Source organism: Cynocephalus volans, chromosome 11 (genome assembly GCF_027409185.1).
Source record: "Cynocephalus volans isolate mCynVol1 chromosome 11, mCynVol1.pri, whole genome shotgun sequence".
NCBI classification, from domain to species: domain Eukaryota; kingdom Metazoa; phylum Chordata; class Mammalia; order Dermoptera; family Cynocephalidae; genus Cynocephalus; species Cynocephalus volans.
Window position 1 is genome coordinate 18,291,836 of NC_084470.1, and position 21,309 is coordinate 18,313,144.

The 21,309-nt window shown below is 48.4% G+C and overlaps 1 protein-coding gene across 2 annotated transcripts in view; it reads right to left on the minus strand.

Annotated features, from left to right (window-relative positions):
• PXYLP1 (2-phosphoxylose phosphatase 1) overlaps positions 1-14,964 on the minus strand; it is a 69,041-nt gene extending 54,077 nt beyond the window's left edge. The window contains exons 1-2 of one of the 2 annotated variants that reach the window (XM_063114685.1): positions 14,899-14,964; positions 14,450-14,602 (exon numbers count right to left, since the gene is read on the minus strand). The gene's annotated coding sequence lies outside the window, so the exon portion shown is untranslated. The remainder of the gene's footprint in view (positions 1-14,449; positions 14,603-14,898) is intronic. The other variant, XM_063114686.1, reaches the window with a different exon arrangement.
• Between the last annotated feature and the right edge of the window lie 6,345 nt (positions 14,965-21,309).

Here is a 21,309-nt window from a genome sequence, read left to right on the forward strand (position 1 = left end):
ACAACAAATAAAGCCATAAACTTTTCATGGTGGAACATGTGAAACAGAACAGTCCCTGTGCCAATTCTCTGCAGTGGATGTTCCCTCTGCTTTACTTTCTTTTCTATTACTTGTCATTCCCAGGATCTTTGGAGATCAAGGACATAAACTAAGATTAACAGCACTCCAGGTAAATGCAAATCAAAACCACTTTGAGGTATTATCTCACCCCAGTTAGACTGGCCATTATATAAAGACAGAATAACAAATGCTGGTGAGGATGCAGAGAAAGGGGAACCATCCTTCACTGTTGGTGGGACTGTGAATTAGCACGGCCACTATGGAAAACAATACGGAGGTTCCTCAAACAACTACAGATAGAGCTACCATATGATCCAGCAATCCCACTAGGGTATATACCCAAAGGAATGGAAATCATCATGTAGAAAAGATACCTGCACTCCCATGTTTATCGCAGCTCTATCTACAGTAGCCAAGTTATGGAACCAACCTAAATATCCATCGACAGACAACTGGATAAGGAAAATGTACACAGTGGAATACTACTCAGCCATAAAAAAGAATGAAATTCTGCCATTTGCAGCAACATGGATGAACTAGAGAAAATTATGTTGAGTGAAATAAGCCAGGCACAGAAAGAGAAGTTCCACATGTCGTCACTCATAAGTAGGAGTTAAAAAATAATCAAATAAATAAGACAGAAACAAACAAACAACAACCATAATAATAAGTTGAACTTTCAGAAGCAAGAGAATGGAACTGTGGTTACTAGAGGTGGGAAAGGAGGGGAAGGGGCAGGGGGATCAGTGAGAAATTGGTTATTCGACACAAAGAATGATTATGTATTGCAATGATGAATAAGCTAATTGTCCTGATTTGACCATCACATATTGTACACAAGTATTGATAGTCAACTCTCTACTCCACAAATATGTGTAATCAATTACGTTTCGACAAAAAAAAATTAAGAAAAAAAGAACACTCCAGGTGATCTGCAACAGTTCAGTAGGATAGCAACCCTGAACAACTGAGCTTTTGAAGACAATGCAATGACCAGGGAAAACACCCCTGACCTATTGTAAAAGGAAAAAAGGACACACAGAAAGGATTCAGAACGAGGCATTGCACTACTCTACATTTTTTTCAATGTGTAGATGCATGCATGTGTTTGGAGAACTACAATGGGGAGAAATACACACTTAAAGATGAGATGGTGTTTCTCACCCTTCAGATTGGCAAAAATAAAATCACTCATCTCTAGCAAATATTAGTCTCGAGGGGGTTGAATTCTTTTACCCACCATTGGTGAGAGGGTTAACTGAAACAGTGTTGTAAAGGGGAATGGTGGTCTCTGTTAAAACAATAAACACACACACATTTTCCCCTAAGAATTCATATTCTGGGTATCTGTCCTACAAAAAACACTCACTCGTGCATACAAAGCGTATGGAGTCATTATAAAAATGTGAAAACAACCAAAATGTTTATCCATAGGAAAATGGTTAGAAAGTTACAGTTTGTCCACACAAAGGAACAAGATTCAGCCTTAAGAAAGAAAGAGGTGGGCTCAGGTATAAACGTGGACAAAACTCCAAGAAATATCGCCAAGTTAAAAACAAAAGAGAGAGGGCAAAAGTAGCGGTATAATAATAGCTACAGTATGATATCACCCAGGCAAAACATGCATTTACGTATCTTGACATGTATATATGTAAACTTTCAGAAAACATGTACACTTACAGAAAAAGGTCTGGAAGTAGACAGCCCCTAAATTAACAGGGGTCATCTCTCCTAGGGAGTGGTAGGACTTTGCAATATTTGCTCATATATTTAATGCTTTGTTTGTATAATATGTTGTGTACAAATAACAAAAAAAAAGGATTAGTAATAACAGAGGAAAACGTTATATGGTTAAGTCAAAAGGCAAGCTGCAATACAGGTGTACAGTTTGATCTCAATTATGTGATAAAGATAAAGACAACGCACTACAAAGACTGGGCTGAGTGGCCTGAGGCAGGGGTGGGAGCAGGACTTTTGATTACATATGTTTTAGAATTTTTGAATTTAGTGCTGTTTTAAAAAGTGAATTTAAATAATTGCTATTTTTAAAAACGACAATTAAAAAAAAGAAAAAAAAAAAAACACTGAAAAGAGAAAATATGCCCTAAATATTATATGTGGCTATGTCTGTGATTACAAATAATTTCAATTTTCTGTAAAACAAACAAATTGCAAGACAGAGACTGGCTTACTAATCTTTAAGAAAGTGGTGGAATTCTGGAATAGGAATTTTTACGGCAAAAGGTGTATGTGTTTATTGTTTTAATGGAGACCACCGTTCCCCTTTACAAATTTCTCACATTTTCCTGCATTTTCTAAATTGTCTTAAACAAAAATGTATTACTTTTATTTTAAATTTTTTAAATTTTTAAAAAATTTAAAAAAATTTTTAATTTTTATTGAATCAAAATTGCTTATACAAATTTTGGGGGTTCAACATTGAGATATGTTGATCAAATCAATATTACTAGCATATATATATTGCTACAAATCGTAATTATTCTCTATGCCCCTTGTCCAATCCCTCCCCATCCTCCATTCCCTCCCCCCGCCCCCCTCTAATTACCCTAGATTTCTTCTCTCCCTCTGAAAGAATAATGGTTACTCTGTTAATTTGCTGCCCAAAAGATCTGTCCAATGCTGAGAGGTGTGATCAGGTTCCCCAATACTATCATAGAGCAGATGCCTCTTCTGTCACTATGAAATGGGCTCTGTGGAGAGAGACATCCTCCTCCTTTCTTTATCTCTGCTGGTGACTCTCCTTGTGTTAAGGCACTCCAGTGGCTGGTGGACCATCTGTGCGGTGGTTGTGGCATCTAGCTGCCTTCATGGCAGCCATGGCTCTCATGGTGGCTGTGGTGGGCCACCCAAATGGAGAAGATGTTTTTGGTATGCTCCTTGGCACTGGTGGTGTGCCTGGTTGTGGAGAATGTCCGATCCCCAGCTCCATACTCCAGGTCCCCAAGGGTCCTGAGGTGCTGGCACGATGTGCCTGGTTGTAGGAGGGGGGTCCAGTCCCCTTCTCCATGCCCCGGGTCCCGGAGTGGGCACTCAGGCGCTGGCACAGGGTGCCTGGTTGTGGGAGGGGGATCCAGCCCCCTTCTCCATGCCGTGGGTCCCCAAGTGGGCCCTGAGGCGCTGGCACAGGGTGTCTGGTGGTGGGAGGGGGGTCTGGTCCCCTTTTCCATGTCCTGGGTCCCCAGATGGGCCCTGAGGCACTGGCATGGTGAGCCTGGTTGTGGGAGGGGGGGTCCGGTCCCCCTCTCCATGCCCCGGGTCCCTGAGTGGGCACTGAAGCACTGGCACAGGGTGCCTGGTTGTGGGAGGGGGGTCTAGTCCCCTTCTCCAAGCCCCAGGTTCCCAGGCGGGCACTGTGGTGCTGGTGTGGTGAGCTTGGTTGTGGGAGGGGGTCCAGTCCCCTTCTCCATGCCCCGGGTCCTCGGGTGGGCCCCAAGGCACAGGCGAGGCGTGCCTGGTTGTGGGAGGGAGGTCCGGTCCCCAGCCCCATACCCCTGACATGTACTACTTTTAAAATCAGAACTAAAGAATGCTGTAAAATTTATTTAAATTGTTTTTTAAACAGTGCAGTTAAGCAAGATATCACGAGACCACCACATGATAAATTATAGAGAGACAGATGGTTCTGAAACAGTATCCCCTTTCAGAACTCAAGGCAACATGGAACCTGATGTACAATTCAGATAACAGCACAGCTGCTCAGGTTTCTGGGAGGGGCCTCTTGCCCCACTCAGCAGTGGCCCCATCCACCTGCAGAAACCCAGGGTCCTAGGAACACCATTAGGAAATGCACTGCACAGACAGATGAAGGCTACAGGGGCCTGGACGTGGGGGGCCCCTTGTGCCGGGATGATCAGAGAGGGCTTAATGAAAGAGGCAGAAATTGTGTTAAACTAAAGGGCAGGGACGACATCGGTGGGTGTGCCTGTGTGAGCAGGCATTCCAAGGAGGATAAATGTGAAGAGTGGTACAGAGGCACGGGTGTGAAGGGTGTGAAGTCCACCCCCCTATACTGTTGGTGACACACTTTATGCAGTGACTCATCAGTGAATAGGGTGGAGGACAGTTGAGGCCAGAGAAGGTTCCTGTAGGAGCAGGCAGCCACTGAAGTTTTCTGAGTAGGATAAAGGTGGTATTACAGAAATGTCACTCTCAGGCTGCTAACGGATACACTCCTGCATATTCGTCCTACTTCCAAGTTATGGCAAGGCACTGGCCACAAGAAGACACCCTCTGTCCCTCTGGGCCCTGACATTTGGGGGCTTACAAAAACTGGTAGGTTTTGCCAAGACTGTGCTGCGTTCAGTTAGACCTTGAGGCCAGGCAGGCTGTGGCCCTCCAACAGTGCTATCCTAGAAAGTAACCCACATTCCAGGAGCCGTGGGGCTGGGGTCCCAAGTCACAGCTCATGGTTTCTCCCTGGGACTAAGATCCAGGTCTTTTACTCCACCACTTACTAGCTCAGGCAAATTACTTACTCTCTCTGAGCTGCAGTTTCCTCACCTGTAAATGGTAATTCATTCATTCATTTATTCAACAAATGTTTATTGAGCATCTGCTGCATACCAAGTACAGTTATAGAAGCTGGGGATTAGTAGTGACTAAATCAGTCCAAAATTTCTGCCCTCACAGAGCTTACATTCTAGTGGAGTGTAATGTTACCTACCCTGTGGGGTTGTGGAAGGGATTAACGAGATATATCCTGGAAAGCACTTAGGATAGTAATGATGCTCCTCCGCCTCATTATTATTTGCATTCCCTACAGCACTTGGATCAAGAAGACACCCAACAAACGCCATCGGACTGGCCACTCTCTGTGTAGTGACTAAGATTAACTTACCTTGAAGCAAAGTCCTTAGTTTAGACTAGCATGAAGGTTCCTCTCTCTGCACCTGTCCTCCACCCCCCTCACCCCCCACCACTCCAGCACTGTCAAGTGCACCTTAATAAAGAGGGCTGGGAAGGAGAAACAGGAAACTGCCCTTGGGGCCCTTTAACACAATGAAAGCGGCTGACGGCTTTGCTGAACCCTGGCTTTTATGCCGGGGGATACCTGCTCAGAGGAGGAATGCTACCTTCTCAGGCGGTGTTGGCTGGGGTCCTGGCTGAAGTCTTGCACTGTGTACAGATGTAAGCCCCTGATGGACTGCACACCAGCATCGGATAGGCCCCACTGGGTGATCCACCCTCCAGTCAAGCCAGCCTGGGGCAAGGTGAGCTTTCACTTGGTGGATCTCTGGGTTGTGTCCATTTTAATGTGCCTGGGGCAGAGTTGAGTTACAGGTACAACCAGAACATATTCTGAGTGAGAGGCCAGAAGTACTGGCGTGAGTCCAAGGGTGAAAAAATATTGTGAGCCAACTTCAGAACCTCATCCTTGGGGCTCCAAGAAAGTGGGCCATCAAAAACCTCGCTGGCAAGTACCTTGACACGTAATGACAGTTTCAGCTTTCCTCAAACTACATGCTGGTGTTCTGGTGCCAGCCTTTATTTTTATAGTCTGAGTAATGACTGGGCAAAGGACCAGACAAGACTTGGAGACAGAGGGACAGGGCACAAGAGGTGATGGCACAAGCGATGAGGCCCACTCGGCCTCCAGCAGCAGACCCTTCAGAGCAGCGTCCAGGACAGCAGCCAAGCCCTGTGCAGGTTCTGGCCCAACTCCTTGCAGCCTCATCCCCTCCCCCACCCTTTGCTCCGTTGGGGCTGGATTCTTTTCTGCCTTGTTCACCACTGTAACCCCAGGCCCTGGGGCACAGTAGGGCTGGGCGAGCGAACGGACACACCCACCCTTGGCACACGGGACTACCCGCTGCTCCCCCAGAGCCCTCAGTGCCCTTTCCATAACTCAGTGTCGGTGCGCATTTCACTCAGTTGGCCCAGATGCCTTACGAACCTGGTTAACTCTCGCACATCCTTAAACTCAGTTCATATGCCACATCCTTCTGGAAGTTTCCCTGACCCCAAGGCTAGGTGATGTCCTCTAATATTGGGCAACCACAGCCCCAGGACCTACCCTTCCCACAGTACTCACCAACACTACAGGCTCCTGCCGGCTTCCTTGCCCACCTCCCCCATGGCTGGGTGGCCACACAGCAGAATAAGCAGCAGGTGCTCAATAGGTGCGTGTGGGAAACAGGAAGGGAGGGAGCAGAAGAGGAAGGGAAGGCGGCACCACGAACACTGCTGTGGATGGAGAGGCACCTGCCACAGAAACCTGCAGCAAACCAAACGAGAACAAAACGCTAAAACCCAACTGATCAATGGATCCCTCATCAGTGTTTACAGAGGAAAAATTAGCAGGAAGTAAGGGAAGGCAGAGCAGGAATCGCAGCTCATTCTCTGCTGTGTCCTCTCCTCCCCTCCAGATGTGGGCTGGGGTGGGAGCTGCAGAGGAAGAGACGCTCTGGAAGGCTGGGTGGGCCGGAGCACTTGAAAAGCTCATGGGCAAGAGCTCTCGCAGGCTCGTCTGGCCTCGGGGGTAACCTGCAACTGGTGAGGTGAACCAACTCGCCGAGTGAATCAAGCCCATTCCCACAAAGCTGTGAAGAACACACGCTAGGTCAAGAAAGAGGGATAATGCGGACCTTCACTGTCCTACTGAGTCATCTGGCCCAGTTCCCAAAGGTGGGAACAGGAGCAGGGATTTAGGACAGATGATCTCCCAGGAACGGAGACTACTTTTGGCTAGAGCCTTCTGAGCACAGCATTTCCTTCTAAGGAAGACACCCCAAGTTGCCCTTCAACATTCATTCCTTCCTCTCCTTGCTAAGAGAATCCTGATTTTAGGGGGGACAGTACAGCAGAGACTGCCATCTAATCATGAAAACCATCTCCTCTTCCTGCTAGACACATGGTTGGACCACATCTCCCAGGGTCCCCTGTGGAAGTGTGGCCATGTGACTGAGCCCTGGCTGATGAGATGGCAGGGGCAGTAATTCACCCCCTTTGAGCTGGGCCACAAAACCCTCCCACACACCTCCTCTACGTTCCTTCCTCAGCTGACTGATGCAAATGAGCACGGTGGCTTTATGAGCCTGGGTCCTGAATCGCCTCTTGGAGGAGAGCACCCCACCGATCAGAAACAGCCATTTCGGACTTTGTGTGAGCAACAGGTAAGTGCCTAACATATCTGAGCCATCAAACGTATCTGGTTTGTTTGTTTCAGCAGTGAGCCTCCTTCCATTTGCCCTGCTAAATACTCCCACGGCCCTTTTAACTGGGTTCTAGCCATGAAATATCAGGGGGTTCTAGCCCTGAAATATTAGGGGAAGTCCATGGAGTGTTTTGGGGTAAATGTCTGCTTTCCTGATAAAAGGTACTAATTTGGCTGGTACCTCCTCCTTCCTGCAGCAGACATTTTGCCATCATGCAGAAAAGGCCAAGAGAATAGCAGATGTGTCGGTCCAGACAGACATCAACTGCTAAAACCAACAACAGCAACCATACACCTTCAGACACCTTGTTACATGAGAAAAATAAACCCCTATTTGCTTAAACACTGAGGCGTGGCTGTTACCTGCAGCCAAACACAATCATAAATGATAATGCTTTGCAACCACCCATCATTAACTGACCCAACTTTTACTGAGGCCTTTTTCATGCCAGTCCTTGTGGTAGGAGCTGAAGCTTCAGAAATGAGCTGGGTGTGGTCCCTGCCCTCGTGGCTCCCAGTCAAGCTGGGGAGACAGGCCTATGAGCAGACAATCTGAATGCAGTGGGAATGGGGCTGTGATAACACATGATGTCCTGGGGAGTGTGAGCCTTGGGCAGTAGGTGGCCCTAAGGTGAAGAGTCCCCAGCTCCCCTTCTGGCATTTGGCCCACAGACTAAACACTTAAGCTAAAGAGCAAGTAAAAAGAATGCTCTCCTCAGCCAACTGCAATTACTTACTCTAAGGAGAGTTGTTAAACACCATCAATTAATGCAGCTGCCTTAAGATAATCAGCAGTCATCAGAGCAAGATACACAAGGGGAGAAAATAAAAAATCATATGCTGCTGAGAAGTACTGGAAATTATGTGAATCAAGGATGAGAGAGGCTTGCTTAGATCTTCTGCCTGCTGACGTGAGCCATCTCCTAAACTACACTTGTACTTGCTTTCTCAAAGAAGGCAGTAATTTTTCACCTTGATTCAAGAAGAGCCAAAAAATCAACCAACCATGCCATGACCTTCAACCGTAAACGCCCAAGCTTTGACTTTTCAGGTCTGTGTTTCCATTAGGAACTGTGACGGAGACAGAAAAATTAGTGACAAAAGAGGTCCCCATCTAGGAAAGACCAGAGGAGTCAGAGCACCTGGGGAGCCATCTGTAGAATAGAGAAAGGTATTCCCCCTTTAACTCAATTCTCGCTATATACAAATGAATGGCATTATTTGCCATTTCTTTATTTTCCAAGTGTGAAGCACGTATTTTTTTAAAAAAGAAAAAGATAAAACCTCATTCACTTCAAATTCTAGTAGTTAAAAAACAAACAAAAAAAAGTAGTCTGCCTGGTAGGAGAACTGATGAGCAGTTTTCCAGTCAGAAGCATTCCAGTGTAGAGTAGGTGTGCTAATCACGCACAGAGGCAGAGAAGCGCTCGGGTTCCTCAAGCAGCAATCACAGGTTTCCCTGGTCCACAGGCCCATTGCCAGAGGCCTTGTGCCAGCTCCGTGACGGCAGGTGCTATCCAGGCAGGCTGCCGTGCTGGAGCCTCTCTGCAGGATGCACGGAGCAAGCAGGGGTGAGGTTTGAGGAGGAAAGACTTCTCTTCCCAGGACCAGTTAGTAAATACAAGCCCATCAACATAGTCTCTTGGGTCAAGAAGCTTCTGTCGATGGCACACATAGGAAACCTGGTGTTCTGGCTTCCTGCCTCTGGCCAGTCCCCTGCCTGCCCTCAGGAGCAGTTATATCATTCCTTGCTTGGAGAACTGGGTCTCTGATGGGATGGGGGGCTTCTGGGGTTGCTGCAGAGCCAGAGCCAGCCCAAAACACTGCCCAAGGCAGCATTCTGTCAACCAGGACCACGAACAGTGCTGGAAAATCAGGTGGGCAAATATTGAGTCTATGCTCTCTTGCCACTCTTCCCACTAACAACCTGTGATCAAAAGTCATAGTTTTTTTTTAAAAGATGATTGGTAAGGGGATCTTAACCCTTGACTTGGTGTTGTCAGCACCACGCTCTCCCAAGTGAGCCATGGGCTGGCCCTCAAAAGTGATAGTTACATCATTAACAATCAGCATGTGTCAGACACAGACACATGAGTGTCTGTCAAACCAAAATGAGTGTCTGTCAAACAGCTGGCAAGGTCAACTCATACCAGTGTGTACCAGATGAAGATCACCAGCCCTCTTCCCCTACCCCAGCCATGGCCAACCCCTTCCAGGTCACATCGCAGCCTCTTATGGCCATAATAGGTGGCTGAGTGCCTAGAAATAGGTCTGCACTGCCAATCATGCCTTTTGCTGTGAACTTAAGTATAACATCCTCTGCTCCATGAGGACAGAGACCATAGGCATTTTATCCATTATCCTATCATCTCAGTGTAGTCAGCCAGCACCTACAATGTATTTTTAAGGAAGAAATGAACGGTAACAGCAGCTAACATTTTTAAAGCACGTACCATGTGATAGGCACTTGTCATGTATTATCTCGTTTCACCTTCACAACAATACATGAATACATGGTATTATCATCACCCCAATTTTACAAATAAGGAAACTGACACACAGAGAAGTTAAGTAACTTGCCCAAGGTTACAAGGCTAGTAATGGTAGATCCAGGATTCAAAGCCAGTCCGACTTCAGAGTCTACACTCTTAACCACTACACAGTGCTGAATACACAATCAAACTCAGATATTCCAGTATTAGAAATTCATCAACAGAGGACATCTGACATCCACAAACCCTGAGAAATCCTTCCAGGAGGTGTCTGCTCATACTACACATTGTTTCTGTTTGTTTGTTTGACTTGCATACATTTTAAAGAAAACCAGCACCTACTTTTACCCCTAAGCAGGAGACCATTTGTAATTTTCAAATAACTATGTAACCTCATTTGGTTATCAAGCAACTATAGCAAGAATATCCAGGTTTACACAGTATTTCTCTGCTCAAGAGATCTGAATTCTAGGGGAAGCCTTTTAACTACCCTGAGGTCCCATTTCTCCATCTCTAAGTAGATCCCAAACTTGCTGGAAGGATCTAATGAGATCATGGACATAGTCGCCTATTTATATGATAAGGTTCTGTATAAACATAATGTATGATCATAATAATACATTTCAATAAAAATAATGAATCAAAATTTCTGCATATGTCTGTACTTTTAAGGAAGTTCATATGTATCTCTCTCCATGTGTTAGTAATACTGAAGCTTAACAGTTTCTCTAAGACTGTGACCCTCTATTATTTCTAAGCTTCCAAACATTTCTGCTGTAACATAAACAACTTTTCTTTACTGTAATCCAACTGCCTCTTTCATTTTAGAAGCAAAAGGAGTTAACAAGAAAGTAAATGTTTTATTCTAATTTCAGATTATACTAATTTGCAGATGATAAAATTAGCAAGCAAGAGCTTCACTTGATTTTACAGTTAAAAAGCTCAAAGTGACATTGCTGTATCGCTGAAGGCCTGAAGGTTGGTGTTGGATCCAAGAATGAGACTAGGAAAAGCAAGCTGTGGTTTTGTTGGTTAGAAAGACACGTTTCCAAGTAATTGAGGGACAGGACAAATAGTGTCCGAACTCTTTGTAGATGTGGTGTAAATGATGGCTCTAACCACAAATAGAAATAGAGAGAGTTGAGGGGAGGGAGTGGGGGTATCAAAACCAAGTGCAATAATTTTCATCTTAGTCTGTTTTTTAAAGCTCTGGTTTCTATGCTATTGATTATAGCCCTCCCTAAGGAAGCTGGTCACGCACAGAGGCATAGAGGGTGGCAAGCAGATAACAAAAGGATGCCTTGTAAACAGAAACAAAAATGTGAGAGCTGGGGAAGTGAATGCAAAGATACAGAAAAATTTTAAGTTCCTACAATTTCCATTTCCAGAGTTCTCCAAACTCTCCTCCACCCCAGAGTACCCAGCCCAGAGGTAGCTCCACGGATGTGCGGGGATGGGGAGGGAGGGGTGGAAGAATGGACAGAAGCATCCAGGGATGACCCAGCCAAAAGCATGCAGCAAAGGCTGCCTCCCAGCTGCAAGAACCACTCCACAATGCTCCTCCAAGTTCTTTTTTTTTTTGGCAGCTGGTTCTTTTTCTGATGCTTTTTTAATCATTAACTTCCTACATGCTCCTAAGATTTTTCCTCCCTTCCTTAGAGATTGAACTTTTCCCAAAAGCCAGTGGCCTCCCTGATCAAGGTCTGAGAAGAGTCAGAGCAGCCTGCTGGTTCTGGGGGTAGAGGGTGGCAAGCGAAGTCTGAGGCTCAGTTAAGTGACCATGGCCCTCCTGCCTTTTGGACTCAGAGCAGACCTTGCAATTTATTCCGTGTTCACAGGTGCCTCCTCATGGCCGACTGTGGTATTCACATTGAAGGGCTCCAACAGGCCCTACACGTGAGGCTGCCCAGCAGGTTCAAGAAAGGTCCCCGCAAGGCTGGTTCTGTCAAAAGGCCCACCGTCCTACTAGAAGGCTGTGCCCTCTCGTTTACCCCCTAAGCACAGGTGCACAGACCCTCTGAGCTGCGTCTCCTTTGACACTCGCTTGGACGCTCCCGTCAGTCTCAGGTGTGAGGTGACTCCCTCAGGCCAGACCCCAGACCGATCTCTCTCAGGCCACCATTTCCAAAGTGGCACACTCATTCATAAACTTAAAACACCGCCGTGCTCTCCCAGCTTGCTAAGTCCAACTCTCAGTTGCTTTCAAAGCCTCTAGAAAGCAGAATGATGGGCCTGGTAAACCTTACTTCAGGTTACTGTGGGGCCATTTTTCCTATCTCAGTGACCGCTCCTAAAGGTAACCTCTACACAACACGGGTGTACTTTCTCACTCACCATTCAAGAACCCCTTCCCGGGGCAGGGCTCGGGGCTGGGACGTCCCCCTCTGAGTGCTCAGGACCTCGAATACTCTCCCATCCCTTCTCATACGCCTCTCCAGACAGCAGTCTCTCTCCTCTCTCCCCCTCCCTTTCTCACTCTCAAACTGCAGACATTAATTAAACCTCTTCTAGAAAACAGATTTTCACCAGCAACAGGAATGCTGGGTAAGAGCCAGACCTGAAGACAGAGACAGTCTGGGTAAGAAAGATAAGCTCATGACAGCCAGGGGCAGTGCAGGTTGCCACATCCAAGTGGCATTCTCAATTCTAGTCCTTCCCAGATTCCTGACAAAAGGGGGCACGGGACTCTCCTCCCTTCAGCCTCTGGCTGTGCTTCCTTGGGCTAACCTTTGGCAGAGGCAGAAGAGCTGGACTCTGATCCCTCTGCCAGTGGGTCACAGCCACCTCTGACAGAGCGAGCCGCCACCCCATACACCAGCCTCCCTCCCCCCACAGAGCCGCAAGCCATAAATGCCACAAATGTCAGAAATGTGCAAAGAGGGGCACTCCCAGCCCTCCAGAGGAAGCAGCTTTTGGGGTGGGCAGCACCCACTGGAATGAGGATGGTGCAACTGGAAGTGGCCAGGTGGGGTCTGCAAGTGGCACCCTGTGTCCCTGAGTGTTTCCTCCCTCAGTGGACAGGGATGGGAGATGCCAAAGAGTCTGGGACCACATAGGCTAAGCCATGGTGGACTTGCCCCTCAGCAGGCAGCCTTGGTAGCCCCCCAGGGAGCTGATCACTCCCCCACCTCAATTCTGGGATGAGGGCAATTGATTTCTTTCATGGAAATTCTGAAATCCCCACTGAGGTTACAGACTCAGCAGTCAGAGACAGACCTGTAGAATGAGCTCTCCGCCCAAATACACACAGAAATGAGTTTTCTTCTACTGAAGTTATATATATATATTTGAAAACTTGTTAAATTTACAAATAACATTTTGAAAACCGTGCAGCACAATGGAAAAACGGATTGTGGACTCAGACTGGTAGGTACTTATATTCGTTCAGTAAAGAAGTGGATCCCCCTCTTAAATCAGTCTGAGTCCACAATCTGTTTTTCCATTGTGCTGCACAGACTGGGTGCTGGGACCACAGAGATGGCTCCATCCCATCCTGGAAGACGCTCCTGACCAACGGGGCATCTGACAGTCAGCGACTTATCATAGAACAAGGTGGGAAGGGTCCAAGAGACGCCTACAGGAATTTGCGAACACTCAGAGGCACCCTACTGAGCTCCCGTGGGCCCTTGCTAATTACTTATGTATTCAGTGGTGAAGGAATATTGAGCTAATTATTATTCAAGCCAATCAATAGAAAAAAACAGTTACAGATACTGCAGTTTCACAAATGCCCAGAGTGCTGTTCTCCAAAGGCCACACGGTCCCTGGTGCCTAAAGGCAGCCTGGCAAGGTATCAGTGAGGGTGGGTTGGCCAGGAGCCAAACCCTAAAAGGGAAGTACTCCATATATGTCCTTTCTCTGAAACAGGCAATTCATTTAATCCAGGACTTAATGAAAGCTACAAGAAGGGATGGGGCGGATTCACACACTGGTTTTCAGGCTGTCGCCGCGCATGTCCACCTCTCTCCAGGGACCACGAGGCTTTTCAAGCTTTCTGCTTGAAACCCTCTTCCATACTGTTCAGACTGGGCATCAAGACCTCCGAGGAGGAGATGTTGTTGCCAGGCCCCGACCGCAGTCACATCACATTTCAAAGGGTGAGCTCGGCACTGTCTGCTCCACATTCGGGGTCACCCGCGGGCCTCTGCAAATATCAACACACGTTCCCAAGTTGGGGATCCCTGCCTGAGCCCCTCTGGGCCATCCACCCTAAACTTCCCCACTCACAGCCCGACCTGATTCCACATCTCTCCCGGTTTTACTCGAATGCTTCCAAAGCACCCTTGCCTTCCCACGAAGACGCTGGCCACTCTGGCGGTGACAGCCTGCTCCCCACGGAGTCGCTCGGCGATCGCTGAACGCACCGCTGAAGCGGGAAAATATGGCTCCGCGTCCTCCTGCGCCGCTAATCCTTTACCGTGCACAGGTACACTTGAAAGAACGAACCTGCCCGACGCAAATCCATTGTGTGTGTGCGCGCGCGTGTGGGTGTGTGACAAAAGCCGGCTCCTTTAAAAGATGCGACGTATGCAACTTCACAGGCCACAGCAACGCCGTGGTCTAAACCACGCGGTCCTCACCCGAGCGCGCAGCAGCGCTAACCTGCGCGGAGGGCCCCACCGCCCGGCCCGGGGCTCCCGGGGGCGCCGGCGGCAGGGAGCGGCGCCGAGGAGCCAGCCCCACCCCCGGACAGGCCGCGGAGAAGTTGCGTCCGCCTCCTTACCTGGATTCGAGCCAGGTCGGGACTGCCCGGGAACGCGGATCCCGGGGGCTCAGATCCGGGCTGGAACCGGGCGGCAGGAGCGCGGGGGCCGAGCGCGAGCGGGCTGCAGGGGCGGAGACGGGTGCAGGAAGGCCGGGCACGCGAGGCGCGGAGCTGGGGTGGAGAAGCGGGCGGCATCGGAGTTAGGAGAGGCGGGGGGCTCGGGGAGAGCGCGGCGGGTCGCAGGCGGGGGCTGGGGCGGGGGCGCACACCTGGGGCTCGGGTTTGGGGAGGACGCGGGACGGCGCTTAGTCGCGGGGTTAGACCCGTGCTCGGAAGCCCGCCCCAGCCCCCCACCCCTCTCCCACCGGCGCCTCGGGGGACCCCTACAGCCTCCCGACCCGCCCGGAGCCTCCGCGCCGCCGTGCCCCAGCGGCACCCGTCCCGGCTCCGGCGCGCACCGCACTCACCGCCCATAGTCCCAGCCCGGCTCCCCCGCCGCACGCCCGGAGAGGCGCTCGCCGCCAGCTCCTCCCGGCGCGGGCGGAGGCCAGGGCGGCGCGCACCGGCCGCCAGGCTCGCCGGGCCCCGCAGCGCCCCCTGCCGACCCCTTCGCGCTCCGGGCTCCACCCGCCCCGCGCTGGTGGCGCTCGAGCTCCGCCCCGGAGGCGGGACCGAGGTGCGCCCGGGGGAGGGCGACCGGCGCTGCGGGCGGTTGTGGAGAGGACGCCACCTCGGAAAGGCCAAAGGCGGCCTCCAGGGACGGCCCGTCCGCCGAGGTCCCAGCGTGCGAGAGCCGCGGGCACCGGCACTCCGAGCGCGCAGGGACCCCGGCCACGCACGCGCAGGGCGGCTGCGCGCCTCACAGCGCCGGGCTTGGGATCCGAGACTGCGGGGACCCGAGCCGAGGCCCGGGGCCCTGGTGTGCGTGCTTTGGGGCCATGCGCCTGGCCCGGCGCCGCCGATGCCCGTGTGAAGCCCGCCGCCTGCCGCGCAGACCCGGACGGTCGCGAGTCTCGGTTCTCGCCGCCGCAGCCCTGTGTCCGTCGGTCCGCAGCACCCTGGGGAGGTCCGTCCCTGGCCCCGCGGCCAACCCCCGAGCGAGGTACAGAAGATCCGCGAGCGCTCGACTGGTATTTGTGGTCATTTCTTGCAAACGTTGGGTTCAGGCTGGTGAGAATTCCCACAAGATTTCTCTGTGAGAGATGATCGGACCAACAGCGATTGTCAGAGAGGCCTTTGCCGTCGGTCCACAGTGGCCCCTGTGTGCCTAGGACGACTGGTCTTGAGCAGTGGTTTCTGATGAGTATTTGCTCCTACTTACTTTTGAGGTGCACTTTCCGGAGGAGCTTGTCACTTGACCTGTGCTTTCACTCTATTGATGGCTCCCAGATCACAAACTTGGCCAGATATTTTGCCCATGTTCCCACCTGCTGTCCGGTTTTCTGCTTAGAACTTTCCACCTGAAATCAGCACACCGGGCACCAAATTCTACCTCTTCCCAGCGACCAACTGCATTTGCACCTGTGGTCTGGCCGTTCTCCCAGCCGCTGGGGATGCCTTCCTCACCTGAAGCCTCACTGGCCAGTCAGTACCCGTTTCAGGAAGTCTGCTAACCTGCCCTTCTTACCAGCACTCCCCTGATCCAGTACTGTCCTCAGCCTTCTCACTGCTCTGAATACTCACACACCCTCTCCCAATCCAAGAGCACAAAAACTTTTCACTGCCCCGTGTAGCATCATCCCAAACTCTCCCACCTGGCTCTCAAGGGCCTCTGCAGTCCACCCCATCCCACCCAACACTTCTCCTTCCCTCTGCAGTCTCCTTCTCCGATCCTCATCTCACTAATGCCCGGCTCTACCCCCAGCTCATGCTGTCTTCCTCTTCCCTACTTACGTTAGTCAGTGGGCTTTCTGCTGTGAATGATAGACGACCCAGTTCGCACTAACTTAAAGAAAAAATAATTGGCTTATGTAAATGAAAATACTAGGGCATGTCTGCTTCAGGCCTGGATTTATCCTAAGGTCTCAGGAGCTCTCTGTCTCTCAGCTTTGCTTTCTCCTACATGAGCTACCCTTTGGGGCCCATGGGAGACCCCAGCAGATCCAGGCTCACAGCCTCATGGCTTTAATTCCAGCAGAAAACCAACAAGCCTTGGACCTAACTCTGCCTAGAAGGATTGCTGCCCCCTGTCCCTGTTGTTCTCCCAGCCACTGTGTCCCCATGTTATGTTGGTTCTCTCTCTCTTGGTTACTTTCTCACCTGCCACAGGGAACATGTGGGCATTCCTGGATCCCTTCTCTGTCACAGCAGGACTGAATGTGTCTCAGGGGCACCAGCTCTAACCATTTCTCTGCAAAATTTGCCACACCAGCCCTTCACCTTGCCACAGCCTCTGGGCCCTCCTTTGATGGCACAGGGCATCCTGGGGGCAGGAGTCTCAGACTGGAAGTGGGCACAACCTATCTGGGATTTCTGTCTTTGAACCATTCAGCTCCCTAGGTCAAGATGAGGTACGGAGATGGCCTCAGGGAATCGGGAATCATACTCTCCCTAGACTCCTCCCCTGCAGTCTCTTTCCCTCATGCTTCCTATTCCCTGAGGACTCCTATGGCCACCTCTATTCTGGAGGAATGCAGGTCTCTCCCTGTGGACTTTGGGTTCTGAGTGGTGCCTGCTGAGACTTAAAAGAGGAGGGGGCTACAGGGAAGCAAAAAGAAAAGGTTCCTGTAGGGAAAATATATATGAGGAAGCTTTTCGGGACCATTAGCCCCATGAAACCTCTTTTTCTGTGGTTGTTGAAGAGGTAGGATGTCAGCCTGAAGCAGCTGGTGGCCATGTGGACAGCACCCGGGGAGACTGTGCCGGAGATCGTAGCTGACAGAGGAAAGCAGAGTTGAGAGGGAGGCAGCTCTTTGTCATGCCTGAAACCAGTATAGCACTGGATTTTTCAAGGGCATGTTCCAATAAACCCCCACTCTCCCCCCAAGCAAATTAGAATTGGAGATTTCTATCACTTGCAGTCACGAGAGTCCTGACTAGTACAAGCCCCTAGCACAGTGTCTGGCACATCAGTTCCTATAAAAGAGTAACCATCACCATCATTTTTCATCTGATAGAGAAGCAAGCGATGCCCGTCAACTTAGAGAGTACAAATGAAGATGCACCGGGCCATGTGCTCACAGCCTTTGTCTCCCTCCATCCCAAGCGGCTCCTTTGTCCTTTCCACACTCACATTTTGGCCCTAGGGAAATCCTCAAAATTCACTGAAAGCTGAGCCCACCATCTTATAAAAGTAGTCCCAGGCTCACCCACATCATGAATATTCTAGCCATTTTACACAAGCAATCCCTGCGTAGACTGTGAGCTCCGAGCAGGTGCCCATCTTTAATTCAGTTTCAATTCACTGAGCAAAAACCGTGCAAATATTTGCAGTCTCTTTTGTCCTGCACTGTAGACTTAGAGAAACAATGAGCTACTGCCCTCACACTTAAAGGGACTTTGCCATGGGGGAGACAAAGAGTCTAGGACAGACACTGAGGTAACAGATGACAATGCCAGGGAGTCCTTAGGGGCAGGGGAGAGGCAGTTTATGAGCACCACATCCTAAGTTTCACAGGCCTGTGCTGCCTGCAGTCCTGCCACATAGCAGAATTTATACATCCACACAAAACACTTCTGTCGTGTCCACTACAATATACAGATTATAAGTATTTTGTAAAATTCAATTTACTGTAAGTTTTTCTCTGATTATAAAAGGAGTGTACATTCATTGTAAACACTTGGAAAAATATAACGTATACACAAAAAAAGATTAAAATAAAAATTATTCTTACTAGATTTGTGTTGATTAACATCATAGAGAACATCAAACTAAGATACTAAGAGAGAAGATTGTCCCATCTACATTTCTACCCCACTCCTGGCAACCCCAGGGTCTCAGGGAGATAAGTATCTTGCAAGAGGCTAAAGGTCATTTCTTAGGTTCTTGCAAAAATGCTGCACTCTCCCTAACACATGTATATTTTTAAAAAATGCAATCCAGGCCTCCCAGCTTCAGGGTGGTCTGTTCTCTGTTATTATGTATGCATGGTTCATTTTACTTATTACCAGATGCAATCTCTTCTCCCCACCCCCAGCAGGCTTATTATACAAACCCCTTCCCCCTCCTGAGAGCAAATAGGGAGGGCAAACTCATTTTCCCATCTATCTGGGTTAAATTTAATTAGAAAGGCAAATCTGGAAGAGCGGAGCACAAAAACCATGTTAAAAATAAGAAATGGCTTTGAACCTGACCGTAAGCCAAAAAATCACAGAAAACTGAAGTAATTTGCTGAATCACAGATCTAAATATTCATTTTTGTCCTCTAAACTCTGAGCCCAACTGAAAGATGTTTCTAAGGAAAAGAGAAACAAAACCGCTAGAGGAACATGCACACATCATATTTAGAAGTCATAAAAGGACGGTAAGGACCCTGCCTGTCTGTTTCATCTAAAACAGTGCCTGATATGTAGTAGGTCCTTTATAAAAATTGGACCAAGAATCCATCCCTCTCGTTTTACAATGAGAAGCCAGTCGGAAAGGAGATGAGAGGAGATTGGGGACCTGACAGAGCTTTTGTGGTCTTATGGCCATTTGGGAGACAAGGACGGGAGTTCAGGGTCCAGGAGAGAGATCGGACCCAGATAACACCCAATACTTCCAGTTAGGACCCCAAACAGAAAAAATGGAAGCTAGAAAACAGCCTTAAAGTGCTGAAAGTCACTGCCAATGTAGAATTCCATGCCCAGAGGAAACAAGGGACAGAGAATAATCAACTTGCCCAAAACTCAACCACAAACTAAGACAGTGAGAGAGCCAGGACTAGGACAGGTCTCCTGAACATTTCATGGCCCTTTTCACTGAACTACAGTGTTTTCTTTACCATATATATGAATACATATTTTTGTGTGTATATATATATGTATACAAAGTTTTTAAACCATTAAATGAAAAGAAAATATAACGGTATTCTCCAAAGAGGAGCAGAACAATTTATTTTATGGTCAGTTTGAGTTTTTCAGAAATGGTATTCCAAAGCCACTTGGGGTCACTATTTCTCTCAGTGTATCCAGATCACTCACATTCACGAACTCTGGCTGTGTTGACTTGGGTTCTGAGATCCTTTGCCTCTAGCCCAGGCTTCGCTGTTGAGCAACAGACCAGAACATCCAGTTGCTTACTCGGTGATTCCACTTGAACCTCTCAAAGCACCACAAACTTTGTCATGTCCAAAACTGAACTGGCATTTCCTATCTTGGGGGATAGCACCTCTACCTACTTTCCTAGTCTGCAAACAAGAAACATGGGAGACTCCAAGATACCCCCCTCCCTCTTATCCCCATGTCTGGTCCTTTCCCAAGTCCTATTAATCATTTTCCCTTTCAATATTCCTCTAATTTGCCTACTTTGGTCCTCCCCATCACTATAGTCCAAACCACTGATTTGCTTCCTATCACTAGAATTTTCTATAAATGAAATCATATAGCATGTATACTTTTTTTGCTGGCTTTTTTTCACTTACTTAGCATAATTATTTTGAAATTCATCCATGCTGATGCCTGTATCAATAATTTGTTCACTTTTATTGCTGAATATTATTCCATTATAGGAATGTCCCATAATTGTTTTTTGATTCATCTGTTGATGGGCATTTGGGTTGTTTCCAGTTTGGGCTATCACAAATAAAGCTACTGTGAACATTTGTGTACAAGTATTGGTACTTGTACCAAAGGACACATGCTTTCATTGCTTTTGTGTAATTACCTAGGAGTGGCATGGCTGGGTCATATGGTAGGCATATGTTTAATTTTTTAAGAAAATGCCAAATTGTTTTTCAGACTGTTTATACTATTTTTCACACCTTCATAAGCGATGTATAAGAATTCCTGTTGTTCCATATCCTCATCGACACTTGGTATTGTCACTATTTTTAATTTTAGCCATTCTGGTGGGTGTGGAGCAATATTTCATTGTTGCTTTAAATTGTATTTCATCAGTGCTTACTAATGTTGAATATCTTTTCATATACTTATTTGCCATCTGTATATTTACCTTGATGAAGTAGTTGAAGTAACATTCTAGGACACATCAGTTACTTAAAAAATTTCCTCTCTTCAAATCTCTTCTTTTAATGTTTGTTATGTGGAATTGGAGTTGCGTTTTGTCTACACCTGGTTATTTCTCACTACTGAGATAATACCCTTCTGATAATACTCTACCCAATTCCCCATGTATCACAAGGTTTTCCCACTCTGGCTGGTGGGAACACCAATCATTCCCTGGTCTATGTAATTCTGGATGTCAGAGATCTGTTCACCTGCCTTTAATGTGGGCCCAAGAGATCTTTCCACCCAAGAAACTAAAGCAGTGTTAGATTTAGCTGCTGCCTCAAGGCCCAGAGCACCAGCATATTCTCACCTTGCAGGGAGCAAGGAGCTAAAGAGCCCTAACTCCTCCATCCTCTGCCCCCTTCTGCATACCCACCATACCTGGCTCCAACACCTCATCACACTTCCTTGGATCCTTCCTGGATTGCAAAATGGCCAAAAGCAGAAGTGTTTTGTGTAAGTTGAGCCATTGGCTAGGGTGGGGGAGTGGGGGAGGAGTAGGTCAGGGACAATTGGGGTGCTCCCCGTTGTCCTGAAGAACCAGAGGTGAAATCAACCCAAGTCCCTTTGGAAGAGTGAGAGGCCAGCACAATGGCAGCGTGGAGGGGTGGGCAAAGAACGGAGTGTTTTCAAGAAGTCTCTGATCCCCAGTCAATCATTTATTGAGCACCCAGGACATGCCCAGTGCTGTCCTGGGTATCTTGACAACAACAGTGAATAAGACAAATATC